Below are 17,117 nucleotides of genomic sequence, written 5' to 3' on the forward strand. Positions count from 1 at the left end.
TGTTGACCACCCTCTTTTGCTCCATACCCTCCAATCCTTTGGCATCTATGACACAGCTCTTTCTTTGTTCTCTTCCTATCTGTCTAACCGTATCTTTTGTGTAGCCTTCTCTGGGGCATCCTCTGCCCAGTTACCCCCTTCTGTTGGGGTACTGCAAGGCTCTGTCCTCGGTCCCCTTCAATTCACAATCTACACGTCCTCACTCGGTTCCTTAATAAAGTCCCACGGGTTTCATTATCATTTGTATGCCGACGATACCCAAATCTACCTCTCTGCACCAGAACTACCTCCTTTCCTTGCTAACCCGTGTCACTAACTTTCTCTCTCATATCTCATCTTGGATGTCCTCTCACTACCTCAAGCTAAATATCTCCAAAACTGAGCTCCTTATTTTCCCCCCTTCTTCCAAAATCTCCACCCAATGTCTCTATAACTGTTGATAACTCCATCATTACCCCAACCTCACATGCCCAATGTATTGAGGTCACATTGGACTCAGATCTTTCTTTCACTCCTCACATTCAGTCCTTGGCTAAAGCCTGCCACTTCCACCTTAAAAACACTAAAAATAGACATTTCCTTACACAAGACACAACAAAGATTTTAATCCACTGTCTCATCCTTTCCCACCTCGACTACTGCAACTCTATCCTCTCTGGTCTCCCTACCTGCCGCCTAACTCCTTTACCATCCATAATGAATGCCTCTGCCAGGCTCATCTTCCTTGCACGTCGCTCTTTATCTGCCGCACCTCTCTGCCAATCCCTTCACTGGCTTCCTCTTGCCTCCAGGATTAAACACAAAATTCTCACTCTGACACACAAAGCCCTCAATTGCACTGCTCCCCCCTACATCTCAGACCTTGTCTCCAGATACTCTTCCCTCCCATCCCCTTTGCTCCGCTCATGATCTCCTACTCTCCTCCTCTCGTTACCTCCTCACATTCCCATCTTCAAAATTTCTCCAGATTGGCTCCCATCTTATGGAACTCTCTGCCTCGCTCCACAAGAATCTCCCCTAGTTTTAAAATCTTCAAGTCCTCCCTGAAGACTCTACTATTCAGGGACGCTTACAACCTACACTAACCTTCCTATCTCCACTGCTATCCCCTAAAACCCCATAGCATGTAAGCCTATGAGCCCAGCTGTTTGTAGTTCACCTTCATAAGAGCCGACTACAACAGTGCAACTCTCAGCAGGACCCTCTCTCCCCATTTGATCCCTGTAATCGTTTTTTATATACCACCTATGTTCATAGTGCCACGGAACCTGTTGGCGCTCTACAAATACCTGATAATAATACTTCACTGAGCTAGTTCCCCAAATTTAAATGCACTAGAACCACTAGTTTGTGATAACACAATCTTAGAGCATTTGTAGTCATTTTGGAAGTTAACATTTTATTTATTTGTTTTTAATAGATTTTCAAAGCAGATAGAAAGTGTTCCCATCATGTCTATCCAATTTAATTTAATTGCATAAACCAGCTATTTAATTTGCAGTATTGGCAGGTTACAGAACTTGCGTTTTGGTCTTGCTAGGGAGCGTGGGACAAACAAATATTTTATGCAAAACAAACAAATAAAAAGTTGGTTGAAGTCCTTTTAATGTATCCTTTGTATATGTATATCCCAGGCATTCTTAAAGGGATATAAAACCCCATTTTTTTCTTTCAGGATTCAGGTAGAGTATGCAATTTTAGGCAACTTTCTAATTTACTCCGTTTATCAATTTTTCATTGTTCTCTTGGTATACTTTGTTGAATGAGCAGCAATGCACTACTGGTTGCTGACTGAACACATGGGTGAGTCAATGACAATCGATATATATATGCAGCCACCAATCAGCAGCTAGAAGCTAGGTTCTTTGTTGCTCCTGAGCTTACCTAGATAAACCTTTCAGCAAAGGATAACAAGACAAGGAAGAAAATTAAATAATAAAAGTAAATTGGAAAGTTGTTTAAAATTGTATTCTCTATCTGAATCATGAATGAAAAATGTTGGGTTTCATGTCCCTTTAAATATACTTATAATGGGGGCGTGGCCTAACTGAGCAAGGAGATGGTCGCATGAGCGTAGAGCTCCGCTCAGCACACTGGCTAATAAGTTGTTTAATTGACCTCAAGTGCTGTATATTGCAAGCTAAATTAATGGGGTACCTATACTAATCCCACCACTACTGGAGAATCCTGCAGCTAGCAACAGTGGAAGCGGTAGAGTCACGGAGACAGCCGTAGAAGTGCAGGGCTGCACCGGACCCATTACAGACTCACCGGATGACAGAAGAAAGCAGAACCCGGTGAAATATACAGCAACAAGCAGCTGAGGATCAAGAGCTCCCTGTGAGGAGCAGCAGATGGTGAGAGGATCGGCAGCATTGTAGATGGAGGCCGCAAGGCTCAAACAGAGTTGCCAAGATGGCGCCGGCCATGCAGACGCTGCAGAGGTAACGACGCAGCATGGTGTCTGACAGAATAGAGGGAAAATCTTGGACACAGAAGCTAAGGTGAGACCATGCAGAAAGCATATTAACAATACATATATAAAATAATAACGGAGCTGTTCTTCAAATAAAATATCTCAGAGGGGAAGCAAGGGGACAAATTGAATTCAAATATCTGCCTATAACCGCAATTAGGAGCAGTCCGTGACTTCAATCACTTCCAACATAGACAATCAAAGAGGACAAGAGACAACAAAATATACAGCCACTGGGAATAATTAGCATCTTAATGATAAGGGGTAGAAACACAGCTACGAAATCAGAAAAATAGAGACGTACTTGACCCCTTAATCTAAACTACCACGTGTAGAGACTGCAATACCAGGTGTTTACAAGGACACTACTATAGTGTCTACTAGAAGATTGATTAAGGGAGACAAAACACCCAAAACAGTCACAGTAAACGCATTTTTCAAAACATCACAGAACATAAAACCGAACCTATTATCAGAGCCAGATCTAGAAATACAAGAGGACTCAAATATGGAACCTACAGTAACAGATGAAGATCTGACCCCAGTTACAAAAGGGGATCTGAGAGACTTGGTCTCTAAACAAGATATAACATCAAACTTCAAAAGATTATGGAATAAAATTGATAATATGCATACGGCAATGACTAACAGCCTAGCAGATATTAAAACAGAAATAACGGAACTAGGAGGCCGCATTGACTCCTTAGAGGAACACACTGACACGCTAGTGGAAGATATTACTAATGTCACTCAATCGGTTGCTGCCCACCATCAAGAACTAAATGAGATCCAGGAAAAAATAGAAGACCTGGAAAATAGGAGTAGGAGAAATAATATTAGACTGAAAGGAGTGCCAGAGACTATCCAAAACAAAGATCTCCTCACCTATATAGCCCAACTTTTTCATCAAGTGACGGCAGAGAAAGCAGAATTCAACATGGGCATTGAAAGAGCACACAGAGCTCTCAAACCTAGACCTAAAGAGGGCATGCCTCCCAGAGACATCATAATCAGGATGGCGCTATTTCAAGACAAAGATAAGGTTCTGCAAGCAGCCCGGAAAAACCCCACGTTCAAGTTCCAGGGGAACATAATACAATTCTATCAAGACCTTAGCGTCAAGACTCTACAGCGCAGAGGCTCCATGAGACCACTAACACAACTCTTGCGGAAACATCAAATCCCCTATAAATGGGGCTTCCCCTTTGCACTCTATATCACCAAAGACTCCAAAACGATAACCATCAAAGAACCAATGGACATACCTGAAGTCTGCACCATTCTAGGATTAGAGGCTCCCGAGATCCCATCCTCTACACAGTCAAATCATCCACAGACAGTAGTGGAACAGCTGTCAAAAACGCAATGGTCCAAGTCAAATAGGAAAAAACAGAAGACATGAAACCCCGGCTGCAATCCAACAAAAAAAGAACTTTGGAGGTCCCTCTCCTACAGGGAAAACAAACCTCATTGAAGACATAAATGTTTTCTAAACAGCAGATCAATATATTCTCAGACCTACTTGATAAGGACTTGGAAAACAGAGATGGACTGACGAAATTTAACTCAAGATGTAATCCCTAGGGACAATTCCCTCCTCTCACACTTTTTGTAGTGGGAAGAAGCTAATGGATTACAGTGAATGGGAACAACTTAGCTTAAATATCATGTATCAGCACTTGAGAACCTTTCAGGCCAGTGTAGCTGGAGCAACACCTCCAGTAACCTTTTCCTTTCTGAATTTCATTCATTTTCCTCTTCTTTATTCCTTTTATTACACTATCACCTCCCCCCCTCCTCTTACTACCTAACCTTTTTCCTCCCTTCTCTTCCAATCTCGGCCATCTTTCTTTTGGCCCCTGTTTATATCTTGCTGGGTAGGAAGAGATTTATGGGACCCACTCCTTGGGTTACAAGTTATGATGTTTTGTTTGAATGTTATTTATTTTATTATGTGTTTAAGGATGCCGGGAGTGGAAAACTCCCAATGTTAGACTCCCAAGAATATATCGAGGAAAAATGCAGCTTAGAAAACAGTAGAGCCAAGAAGGGCGATGTAGGTGTTGAGGCTGTATCGATGCGAGGTAAGTTAGACAAATTAAACCAGATGGAATATGGCAGGTGAGCTGAGGATTATCTCCCATAATGTAAGGGGTTTAAATACAGATGTCAAGAGACGACTGGCCTTTAAACAGTACAATACACTTAGAGCCAACATACTATTTTTACAGGAGACACACTTGGTTGAACCACTCCTCCCTTATTATTGGACCAAAAAATACTCAACACATTACCATGCCACAGTAGGAACAAAAAAAAGAGGGGTATCGATATTAATTCAATCCACAATAAACTTTGTGCACGAATCCACCATCACCGATGTAGAAGGCAGATATATAATCTTAAAGGGTCAACTAGACAATGTAGACACTGTCTTGTGCAATGTTTATGCACCCAATGAAAACCAACACTTATTTTTTGAAAGTCTCTCACACCTCCTGACACAATGGTCACAGACCAGAATAATTCTAGCAGGAGATTTCAATATCCCCATGACATCTCAGGGTAACTCAAATAAGACACTTGGGTCAAATAAACTCCAGAGACGTAGCAGTATCATTAAATCTATCCATAACTCGCTGGGCTCCCACTCCCTACTCGACACATGGACTACCTTAAATGGCGACACAAATGATACCACATTTTATTCAGCGGCACACAATACCTACTCTCGCTTAGATTATATATACACTAGTCAAATATTGCAGCCATTGTTAATTTCCACTTCTATCTCCCCATGTGTGTGGTCGGATCATTCTATAGTGGAGCTTAGCTTGAAAGGTTTGAGTGACCCTTGTAGAATTAGGTCGTGGACCTATGACCCCGTATTACATAAAAACCCAGAAATACATTCCAAAACCTTGCAACACCTTACTGACTACTGGGAAATCAACTCAGGGACGACAGACAACCCAATTCAGGTGTGGGCGGCCCACAAGGCAGTAATTAGGGGGGCACTTATCCAGGGAAAGGCAATACATAATAGAAAAACAAGAAAAGACCTAACACAAGCACTAAGTGAAATAACACGTATGGAAAGACAACACAAGCTGACAGGCAGCCATTCTATACTAAGGGCACTACAAACTAAAAGAGAACTAGTAGCAAAACACATGACGTCCCAAGCCACAAGAGCTATAATGAGACTGAAATCTCAATACTTTATATATGCCAACAAGCCAGATAAGTATTTAGCCCATAAGATCAGAGAGAGATTTCGAGCAGCCAATATAGCATTAATCGAAAAAAAAGACGGCACTAACACCACCCATCCCCAAGAGATAGTTAATACGTTTGGAGAATTTTATGCAGAACTTTATAACGGCCAAAAAGTTAAACATTCTCCGGAAGTAGAGAAACTCACACAAGACTTTTTGGGATCTACTCCCCTAGAAAAATTGACGGAGGAAGATAGAGATGATTTAAATAAACCCATAACAAAATTAGAGGTGGTTCTTGCAATCAGAGCCTTAAAACTGGGAAAGGCGGCAGGACCAGATGGCTTTCCCGGTGAATACTACAAGCTATTCAGAGAATGCCTAGTTCCCCATCTCACTAAATTTTGCAATTACATACTGGAGGGTAACCCAGTTCCCCCAGAACTGCTCCAAGCAAAAATAATAGTCATACCTAAACCAGGCAAAGACCCAAAGAAATGCGCCAGCTACCGACCCATATCTTTAATAAATCAAGATTTGAAGATCTTCACTAAAAATTTTTTATAAAAGATAGGGAAGCCCCAGACAACATTAGACGCTTGATAAACACTATACATTACTTAAATGAGACAAAAACGCCTTCTCTGCTCCTGTCTCTGGATGCGGAGAAGGCGTTTGACAGGGTGGACTGGGGCTATATGAAGAAAACTTTAGCCAGAATGAACTTTGGGGGTCCCTTTGTTGAGGCGATAGAAGCAATATATACTGGCTCGACTGCACAGGTTTCCTCAAATGGATATAGATCTGATACTTTCCTTATTTTAAATGGCACAAGGCAGGGGTGCCCACTGTCACCCTTGCTGTTTGCGCTATGCATAGAACCATTAGCAGCGAAGATTAGGGCTACGCCTAGTATATCGGGAGTCAAAATAGGAGACACTGAATATAAATTAAATTTGTTTGCAGACGATGTGTTGGTCACCTTGACCAAACCTCTTCACTCTCTGCCCAACCTCTATTCGATAATTGCTGACTTTTCAACACTCTCAGGATATCGAATCAATTTAGATAAATGTGAAATCATGCCAATAGAGATCCCCCAACATACAAAGAAGTTACTAGACATCAACTTTGAATTAAAACAGACAAAACAGACACTAACATACTTAGGGGTAAAATTAACTCCACAGATACACCAACTATACAAAGCCAATTATCTTCCGCTATATAAGTCCATAAGACAAGCATGCAGAAGTGGAAAAGATGTAATTTCTCCTGGATGGGAAGGATGTCAGCGGTAAAGATGACGATACTGCCCCGCCTGCTTTATCTATTCAGGGCCCTCCCCATAAAAATTACATATTCTGATATAGAGAAGCTACAGTTAGACATTTTGACATTCATTAGAGGTAAAAAGAATGCCAGAATAGCCAGCAAAACTATGACAAAACATAGGAGCCTGGGAGGGCTGGGTGTGCCGAACTTGATTGACTACTTTAAGGCCTCTAGATTGGCCCAAGACACACTAACACTCAGATCTAAACATGAGGCTCTTTGGACACAGCTAGAATCCGACATGGGAACGTGGAGTAAAGCTGACGCTATATTATGGGAATGTAAAACTACCACTCCCAGAACAGATGCCTGCCTTTCACTAGCCAGTCAATGCACACAATACATCTGGCTAGAATTGGCCCACAAAAAGGGACTATGCCCAGTGGGGTCAACATTACAACCTATTAGATATCTACTACACGGGGAGTCACAGAGAGAAGTAGCTAAATGGGAAAACAAAGGATTATACCGTGTGGCGGATTTGCTGGTTCAAAATAAGATAATGACTTTCACCCAAATTCAGGAGAAACTAGCCCCTATAAAAATCCATTGGTACTTGTATTTGCAGGTAACTTCATCCCTACGGGCATACCTCAGAAAAACAAACGACAAAAATAAATCAATATTAGAGGGTCTTTGTAATTCACAGGGGAGACCGAAACATGCTATCTCTATAATATACCTAAGTATTCAGAAAGCAAGATCTAAGACTAAAACCACACTAATGCTCAAATGGGAGGCAGACATAGAGAAGACAGTAAACTTAGACACATGGTATGAGATATTTCATACAGCTACAAAGGGATTGCTAAGTGCAGACTTGAGAGAAAATAATCTGCAGACAATATTCAGATGGTACCTAACACCAACTAGAACCTCATATATGTCACAAAACAATTCTAGACAATGCTATAGAGGGTGTGGGGAAGTGGGAACTTATAGACACATGTTATGGGACTGCACAGAGGTCCAAACCGTGTGGAAAACGCTCTCTTCCATGTTAAGCTACCTATTAGATGAACAAATTCACCTCAACATCACACAGGCACTGCTACATGAAAGAATTAAAAAATACAATAAGCCAATAAATACCTTTATTAGAATCATATGCACGATAGTACGAACCTGTATAGCCAAATATTGGAAGGTGGGTACACCCACCTGGCCAGAAATCAAAAATAAAATTCAACACACATATAACATGTATGAATGTGCAGCTTGGTCGTTAAACACAAAAGAAAAAAACGATGAAGTATGGTATTATTGGATACTTAGAGATGGCTTTAACTGGTCTACTTAGAAGGCTAGATAGGATTAAAAGGAGCAACACCTAGGGAATTGTGAAGCGCTATAGGAATCTAGGACAGGTAAGCCACTTCCCGGCATCCGAACACTTATGTTATAACTGTTTAAGTTTGTTTTGGTTATTAGTAGAGAAAAGAAAATTATAAAAAATTGATGTGAGTTATCTTACGCTTTATTATGCAACAACAGAGACTACCCACTCAAATATGGACTTTCAGGAATTAATCAACACGGCAATGTAAAAGGGTGAAGAATACATAAGACGGAATATAGAGAGTTTATAGATGTATTAGCTGATGGCAATTGATAGTGACAATTATGTATGTTGTATTTGATAATGCCTGTAAACATATAACACTTGCTCTGTTGTTGCACGAATGAAAATTTTTCAATAAAAATGATTTAAACATAAATATACTTATAATATTTGTGCCTACCACTACATTGTTCTACACCTCTGGTAAACTACTCCTGAATTCAATTTGTGAGCATAATCCCTTACTGCGGTGGTGTTTCGATTTTTTTTTTTGTGGAAAATATTTTAATCCTCAGATTTATTAAATCTCTGAATATTCGTGAAGTTTTCTATCATTGCCTTTCTCTCTTCAATGCTTTATACATAAGTGTCAATATTAGACCATATAATGTTTTAGTAGCCTTATTTTGAAGAGTTTCTATTTTATATATGTTGTTTCAGGCAATCAGAAACTCATCCCTACACCCAAAAGTGTAATTTGTCCATGCACAAGATGTTCTATAAGATTATAGTTTTCTAATTCCCTGAAATGCATTTTTGCTTCTGGTTTGCAAGACTATAAACTACACCGATTCTTCATAAATCTCATTCCTTTAGGAAGGAGGAACTGCAGCTCGATTTCACATTCCAAAGCTCAGACATTCCAGCCAGTTGGTGAAATGCTAATCGGATTAAGTTGTGCCACTGTACTATGAAGAGGTCCCTGTGACCAGAGGTTAACTAATGCTAATATCTACAACATCAAAAAGTTAATGTTTTAACAAAATGTTCAACTAAGCAATAAATAATGCAGTTTCAATAAGTACAGCACAGGACTACACTGAGAGTAAAATATTTACCAAGTATTCGGTACTACGGTGTAAATTCAGAAATAGACCTCTTGTATTTTTATGATCCAGAAAATGGTGCATGTGCATATTTTATCTCCACATATAATGAAAATTTCAGTACATAAGTAAGAAAATGTATGTAAATACAAAGGTTAAGAAGAAATCACACTCCCCGTGGAGAGTGGGACAGAGCGGTACCAAAATGTTAAAATTTCCATTGTTGATCTCACTGTCTATACAGTGAGAGATAAGATAGAGGACTTTGTTTATATATAAAACATAGAGATAAGTTAAGGTCTGCACTTTCCGAAAGTTCAGTGATTTTGATTGGGCTGTGAGTTCAATTAGCAGAAACGGCTATTTCCTATATAGAAATAAAGTTAAGACTGATTTAACAAACATTTTAAACTCTGCAGCTGGTTTAACATGTCATTAAAAAGATAAGAGAAAACAATTGTGCAGTACACATCTGTATAAGTCAATACAAAGTCAGTTAAGAACAAGGAATTTGGTGCAAACTATGAAGGATAAAACAGTAAACTACAATCAGAAAAATACTGTTTTATTTTCCTGAGCCAAAAAAACAAGGCGGTATAGCACTTTGAAACAGTCACAGGCCAACTAATAAATACCATATATCTGCCTATGCATCAACTGAATAATAGTGAAATTATACAATTATTATTAGCATCAATCTCCTTATATGGTGTTGAGGGTTATGGGTGTAATTAATTCATTATCAACACGTACATCCAAACAGCAAACACACATTTTACTGCTGCTTCCATATTTCAGGTTGTAAAAAGCAGTCTAGCCCAGAATATTGGCATTTTGAAGCATTCCCTTAAAAAAAACACAAAAAAAACCACCACCACGTAATTAACTTTAATTTCCTCATTTTTGATGCCTGGCTGCAGTTATGTATGGCCCGGATGCCTACATTGCCATGTCAGCAACAATTATAGTTTTTTTTTTTGGCAATGCAAGCGAGAGTGAGAAGCCAAAAAGACCACAGATGGTTTTCACAGCAAATGAAAAGCAACAACCAGTTTTAAAAATGTTTCGAAAATAAAACTGCTTCTGTTGCAAACACAAAAAAATAAATGTTATATTTACACTGCTAATTAAAAAAAATATATATATATAGTGAAATATGAACAAAGCAAAAAAGATCTGAATGGATAAAAGTCCTGTGATAATTTAGGTGTTACATTTAGCTATTGCATAATAAATGGTTCATGCTAGGCCAAAAGAGACGAAAATTTTAATTTAAAAACAAAACAAAACAAAAAACAAAAAACCCACTTTGTATAATTTATAATAGGTGGAACATGAAACCAAAAAAAAAATCTTTCAAGATTCACACAGAGAATACAATTTAAAAAAAGTTTCCAATTTACTTCTATTCTCAATTTTGCTTTGTCTAGATATCTAGATATGTAGTGTGCACATGTCTGAAGCACTACATGACAGGAAATAGTGCTGCCATCTAGTGCTCTTGCTAATGTATAACATTGTTTGCAACCTGCTGCCAGACAGGTGCACACTCCTGAACTTATCTTCCTGCTTTTCAACAAAGGATAACAAGAAAAAAAGAATTTGGTAACAGAAGTAAATTGGGAAGTTGTTTAAAATGCTATGTTCTATCTGATTCATGAAGGAAAAAAAATGGGTTTTTATGTCCCTTTAAACAGTTAATAAATGCTAGACATTTAAGGTTGGAGGAAAGGAGATTTAATCTCCTGCAACGGAAACGTTTTTTCACTGTAAGAGCAATAAAATTGTGGAACTCATTACCAAAGGAGGTAGTGAATGCCAATACCCTAGATACATTTAAAAATTATTTGGATACATTTCTGTCTATAAACAAAATTCATGGATATGATTGCTAGTATTAAATGGGTCACCATTTAGTGGGATTATTTAATTTTAACTGGAGCTTTTTGTATATATTTTAGATTTGTATAGGTTGAACTCGATGGACTTTGGTCTTTTTTCAACCTCATCTACTATGTTATATAAATGATGTATTCAAAGAGAACATTAGCCTTAGAATAATAAGTAGATATATTTTTACAATTATATTAGTTGATTAAATATTGAAAATATAAGTGTAAAGGTTTGGTTTCTATAAAATTAATTTAGCTTCTGTAAAGTAAACTCAGCAGGGGAAACAAATATGGAGCAACTTAAGTTCAAACATGGCAGCGCCCATCACTTTATAGAAACTCAGTGGAATTTAGAGAACCAACAATTTTCAGAGTTCAATTATGGAAAAAGAGGACTGCGATTGTGTGATTTGAAGGCCGAGATTGCATCATGGGGGACTGCCTACGATGCTAGGCATGAGCCCAGGCCAATTCTTGACTTTATCAAAGGGGGAAGCTGCAGAACACCCATATATGGTAACACGGACCATGCCGTCCTAACAGTGTTAAAGTGATGGTAAACTGTCCCCTTTTTAAAATCAGATCTGGAATGTAAGCGCTATTTTAGAAGGAGTTTTATTCATCATGTGCAATGAAGATGCGCTATAACTTAGTTATAGATATGAAATTCAAATACCCCACGTTACACCACCCACTTCAAAAGTCAATTTTCCTGTCAGCTAAATGATTGAATTACTCTCCAATCAGTGCCATATGGGGAGAGCGCTGATTGGACAACAATTCAATCTGTTAGCTCACAGAAAATTTTACTTTTGAAGTGGGCGGAGGAGCATGCAGTATTTGAATTTCATATCTATATTAAAAAGCATGTTATACTGCATCTTCATTACAGCTAATGAATTAAACTCCATCTAAAATAGCGCTTACATTCCAGATCTGATTTTAAAAAGGGGAGAGTTCACCATCACTTTAAAAACCAGCGCTGTTAGGAAGGCATTCAACGTCTTAACGGTGTGAAGAGGTTAAAGGGACATGAAACACAATTTTTTTTTCTTTCGTTATTTAGAAAGAGCATGTGATTTTAAACAACTTTCTAATTTATTTCTATTTTCTAATTTGCTTCATTCTCCTTAATATCCTTTGCTAAAAAGCATATCTAGATAGGCTCAGTAGCTCCTGTTTGGTTGCTGCACATAGATGCCTAATGTGATTGGCTCACCCATGTGCATTGCTATTTCTTCAACAAACGATATCTAAATAATGAAGCAAATTAGATAATTGAAGTAAATTGGAATGTTGTTTAAAATTGTATTCTTTACCTGAATTATGAAAGAGATTTTTGGGGGGTTTAGTGTCCCTTTAAGAACTGAAGAAAACAGACAACCCCTCTTCAAAAAAAAAAAAAAAAAAAAAAAAAAAAAAAAAAAAGGTAAAAACAAGCAAATTGTGTGGATTAAAGGGACAGTTCACCCAAAATGTTCCCCCCCCCCTTTAAATTGTTCTTAATGATTCATTTTACCTGCTGGAGTGTTTTAAATTGTTTACAAGTAGCTCCTTTACCCATAATTTGGCATCAGAAATAGCTGATTTAGCTTGTGGTTTCCCAACCCATACTGAAAGTTTCTATACTGGAGTATGTTCTATTGAATAGCATAAGTAAACACAGCCAGCAGAAGAAATTACACTCTCAGTGGGGGGCAGGATAGTTAAGTAATAAAATTATAATTTTCCATTGTTCTCTCTAAGTATTGAGCTTTGGTTTTCTAGACAAATATAAAATAAGGAAGCAAGTCTGTGTACATAAAATGATAACATAATGAGATCTGATATTACCTGAAGCTCAACCCATTGTAATAGGCTGTGGTTTCAAAGCACAAAACCAGCTACTTCATATAGACAAATAAACCTGAAAATGCAATTTCTCATAAATGTTATACTCTGCAGCTGGTATAACAAGTCATTGAAAATACATTCATATAAAAACAATTTTACAGTGTACTGTCCCTTTAAGCTCTCACTAGGCCTTCATGGAAAGTACTTTGTAAATCAGCTCATATTCCAAACACTGAAATTTAGGGAAGAATCATGGGACAGCAATGAAATATAAAACCAATTCATAAAATGTTTTTGTTTTCACTGCAAATGAGTGTTTAAACTAACTAGAGTAGTGTTTCTTAAAAGGCCATTATAGCAAGAGAGTTACAAGCTCTAATTCATAGAAACATTGATAATAGGAGTAAATTAGAAAGTTGCTTAATATTGCATGCTCTATCTGAATCACAAAAGAAAAAAATTTGGGTTCAGTGTCCCTTTAACTTCTTCAAAGGGGTTAAAGTACCGCTCAACATCCGCACAGCACTGCTGGTCCTGAGCAGAAACTGCCGCTGAGCCAATCATCTGGGATTGTACAGCTTGTGTTAGTGAATGGATCAGTAGTGATCTGTGTCCAGGGTGGTACTTTAACTATGTACTTAATCCCTTTGCGGGGGTGAAATACACTGCTAGTAATAAAACAACATGCTCAAATTTGTAATTGTTTCCGCTATAATGGCTAGATTTTTAGAATTAGCTGCAGTGAGAGAGTTAAAGGGATAGTAAATCCAAATGTTTCTCTCTTATTCATGATTCGGATAGAGCATGCAATTTTAAGCAACTTTCTAATTTACTCCTATTATCAATTTTTCTTCGTTCTCTTGCTATATTTATTTGAAAAGGCAGGAATTAAATATTTGGAGCCGGCCTATTTTTTGTTTAGTACCCTGGATAGGGCTTGCTGATTGGTGCCTACATTTAGCCATCCAATCAGCAAGCACAACCCAGGTTCTCAACCTAAAATGGGCTGGCTCCAAAGCTTTTTTTCCTGCTTTTTCAAAAAAAGATAGCAAGAGAACTAATAAAATTGATAATAGAATTGGAAAGCTGTTTAAAATTGCATGCTCTATCTGAATTATGAAAGAAAAAAATGTGGGTTTAGTATTCCTTTAATAACCAAGGTTACCGATCATCTGATTATTTCACCTGTGCTCTAGTTCAGATATCTTCAAAATCTGGTATGTGCCCTGAGAATTAGAATTGAGAAACTCTGGATCTAGAAAATAACTACAAGCAATTTCCAATATACTTCTGTAAAAATGCTCCTTTTCAAAGTTTTAAGTGTCAGAACAATCCACTGCCGAATGCCGATATAACAGTGTGTATGTGTTCCCTGCACATGCTCCAAACACCAGTGACATCACAACTCAGGCGCATGCACAGGATGCAAAGGTTTGTGCACATACAATACAGCCATATTGGTAGCAGATCACTTCCACCTTAAAAATTATTCTAGAAGTGATAACTTTAAGGGACATAAAAGTGCAATAAAATATTGTAATATATTAGCTATATGCAAGCAACAGTACAATAAGGACATGTTATGAGAGTTAAACAAGCAAAAGTGACACATAGGACAAAATTTACTATCCCTGCAGGTGGACAGGTTTGCAAGTAGTCAACCTGTCCACCTGCAATTGCCCTTGCGATGTTGCATTGCACCGAGAAATCTACCATTACACAAGTTTTTTTATTTTTTTTAATTTTACAATCCTGCCCCCTTCTCCAGTGCAACCAATTGCACTGGAGCAGGGCATGTCAATCACCCCAAACAAGCAAGTTTTTTTTCTCTTTGATCTCACCACCTGAGGTGGCGGAGAGAAAAAAGCAGCCGTTTCTGCTTCTTAAAACGGATATACCGGTCAAAATGTACATGCACATAGATGAATTATATCTTTGAACAGAAACATATTTGCAATATACATGTATAAGCAAAAACGCTTCTAGTAAAATGTATCAATGTTTTAGTGTTAACATTTTTTCCTGCATGTGAAGCTAGATATGCTCAATGCACCAGCAATTTAAATACTACAGCTGCTCAGAGTACCAGCAGGGCTTCTATCATGTCCAGATGGTAAAATCGCTTTAGGCTCTCTGGGCAAGTGCTGTGTTTAAAATGCTGGTGCACGGTGTATACTTAAATACACTTTTGAAACAGCTATAGCTTTTATTAGAAGCATTTTGCTAATACAGGTATATTACAAAAATGCTTCTAGTCAAAGCTAAAAGGCATCCATATCTATTCCAATTTTGGCTTGAATGACCTTTAAATATGTGGCAGCAGGCTCGCTTATGTGAAACTGCTCCACACAAAATGCAGCTTCATAAATCTACCCTATAGTCAGTTCTGGCACGGTAATGCACCCACAGCCAATCATGAGCTAAGCATGGGCCAGAGAGCCAATCACCAGGGGCATATGTTCTTACTGTCACCAACCATTGGCCATGTATTGCCAAACTAGTGTGTTTCACCCATTTGTGGGGGTATAACAAAGTTATATAAAAACAATAGTACGATAAAATGTTCTAATATATTACAGCATTTTCTTATTACACTTTTATACTTACTTAAAGTATACTTATTTAAAGAGACATTGTACACTAGATTTTTCTTTGCATAAATGTTTTGTAGATGATCCATTTATATAGCCCATATGGGAGTGCTTTTATAATAATGTATAGTTTTGCTTATTTTTAAATAACATTGTGCTGCTTTTCAGACTCCTAACCAAGCCCCAAAGTTTTAGATGTATACTGATGTCTACAGACTCCTGGTTGTGTAAAGGTTTTTTTCATATGCAGGGTGTGGGATTGTCTGCCTGTTCTTGCTTTTCTAGCTCCTTTCGATGGGTGTCCCAGCGTAACCTCATCAACAGTGCTAAACTGGGAGCTTCTAAGTAAGTTTTTAAAATTGTTTTATACTGGATTTTTAGATCACTATCTGTGCATATTTGTCTTTATAAAGTAGTGTTTATGTTAGTGTATACTGTCCCTTTAACAAATATTTTTGTTAAATCAAGTATACTTCTAGTATGCTTCAGTATCTGTATGCCACTTTAAAATACTTTTTTTGTTAAAAGTTAAAATCTGTTAAATGGAATTTTAATTTAAGTCCTTTCCTCTTTCTGGAAGGGGTGGCATACTGACATATGCACACAACTAAATCATATGCAGGTTGCACCCATGCAATTACGTCCTTAGGCTGATTGATTGCTTGCATAAGCAGGCTCCACTGAAGGCTAGGGGAAAGGTACAATTTATAGACAACATTACAGTAAAATAAATTTGAAACAGCTTTGGAAATTAGATGGCTTTTTTTTTTTTTTTTGCATTCCACATCCTTTTAGCACAAGAGAGTATTTTATTCATTATAATCTAGTGATAATACACAACCTTTAACAACCAAGATGCCAAAATTACACCATGCATGTCAAAGAACTACCTCAGAATGGGCAAAATAAATATTACATTTCATATATATTGCTTCTGCCTTTTAGTTCAAAACTCTATTTAAAGTAGTCAAATAGTTGTATTGACTTTTTAAAATTAAAAAAATAATAATTTAAAGTTGTTGATGCAATGCAATATCCATTCCCTAGATACTTGAGTACAAGACTTGCCACAAACCAGCATCTACCTCATATGTCATAGGGAGGCAGCACAATTAACATCTACTTAATGTATTAACCACTTCATGCAAAGTGGAGAAAGCAAAAGTAAGATCTACTCCTATATATTTACCACATTCATTGCAATGAAAAAAATAAGTGGGTGCTCTAATCTAAAACACACACATTATATATATATATATATATATATATATATATATATATATATATATATATATATATATATATATTTATTTGAATGAAGATGCTATGTATTTTAAACTTCAATTATAATAAATCATTTAAATAGTGAATCATTATAGACATG

At 37.5% G+C, this 17,117-nt stretch overlaps 1 protein-coding gene across 2 annotated transcripts in view; it reads right to left on the minus strand.

Annotated features, from left to right (window-relative positions):
- The window catches only part of PTPN13 (protein tyrosine phosphatase non-receptor type 13), a 565,956-nt gene that overhangs the window by 548,039 nt on the left and 800 nt on the right, over nucleotides 1-17,117 (minus strand). The window lies entirely within an intron of this gene.

Source organism: Bombina bombina, chromosome 2 (assembly GCF_027579735.1).
Source record: "Bombina bombina isolate aBomBom1 chromosome 2, aBomBom1.pri, whole genome shotgun sequence".
In the NCBI taxonomy this organism is placed as follows: Eukaryota; Metazoa; Chordata; class Amphibia; order Anura; family Bombinatoridae; genus Bombina; species Bombina bombina.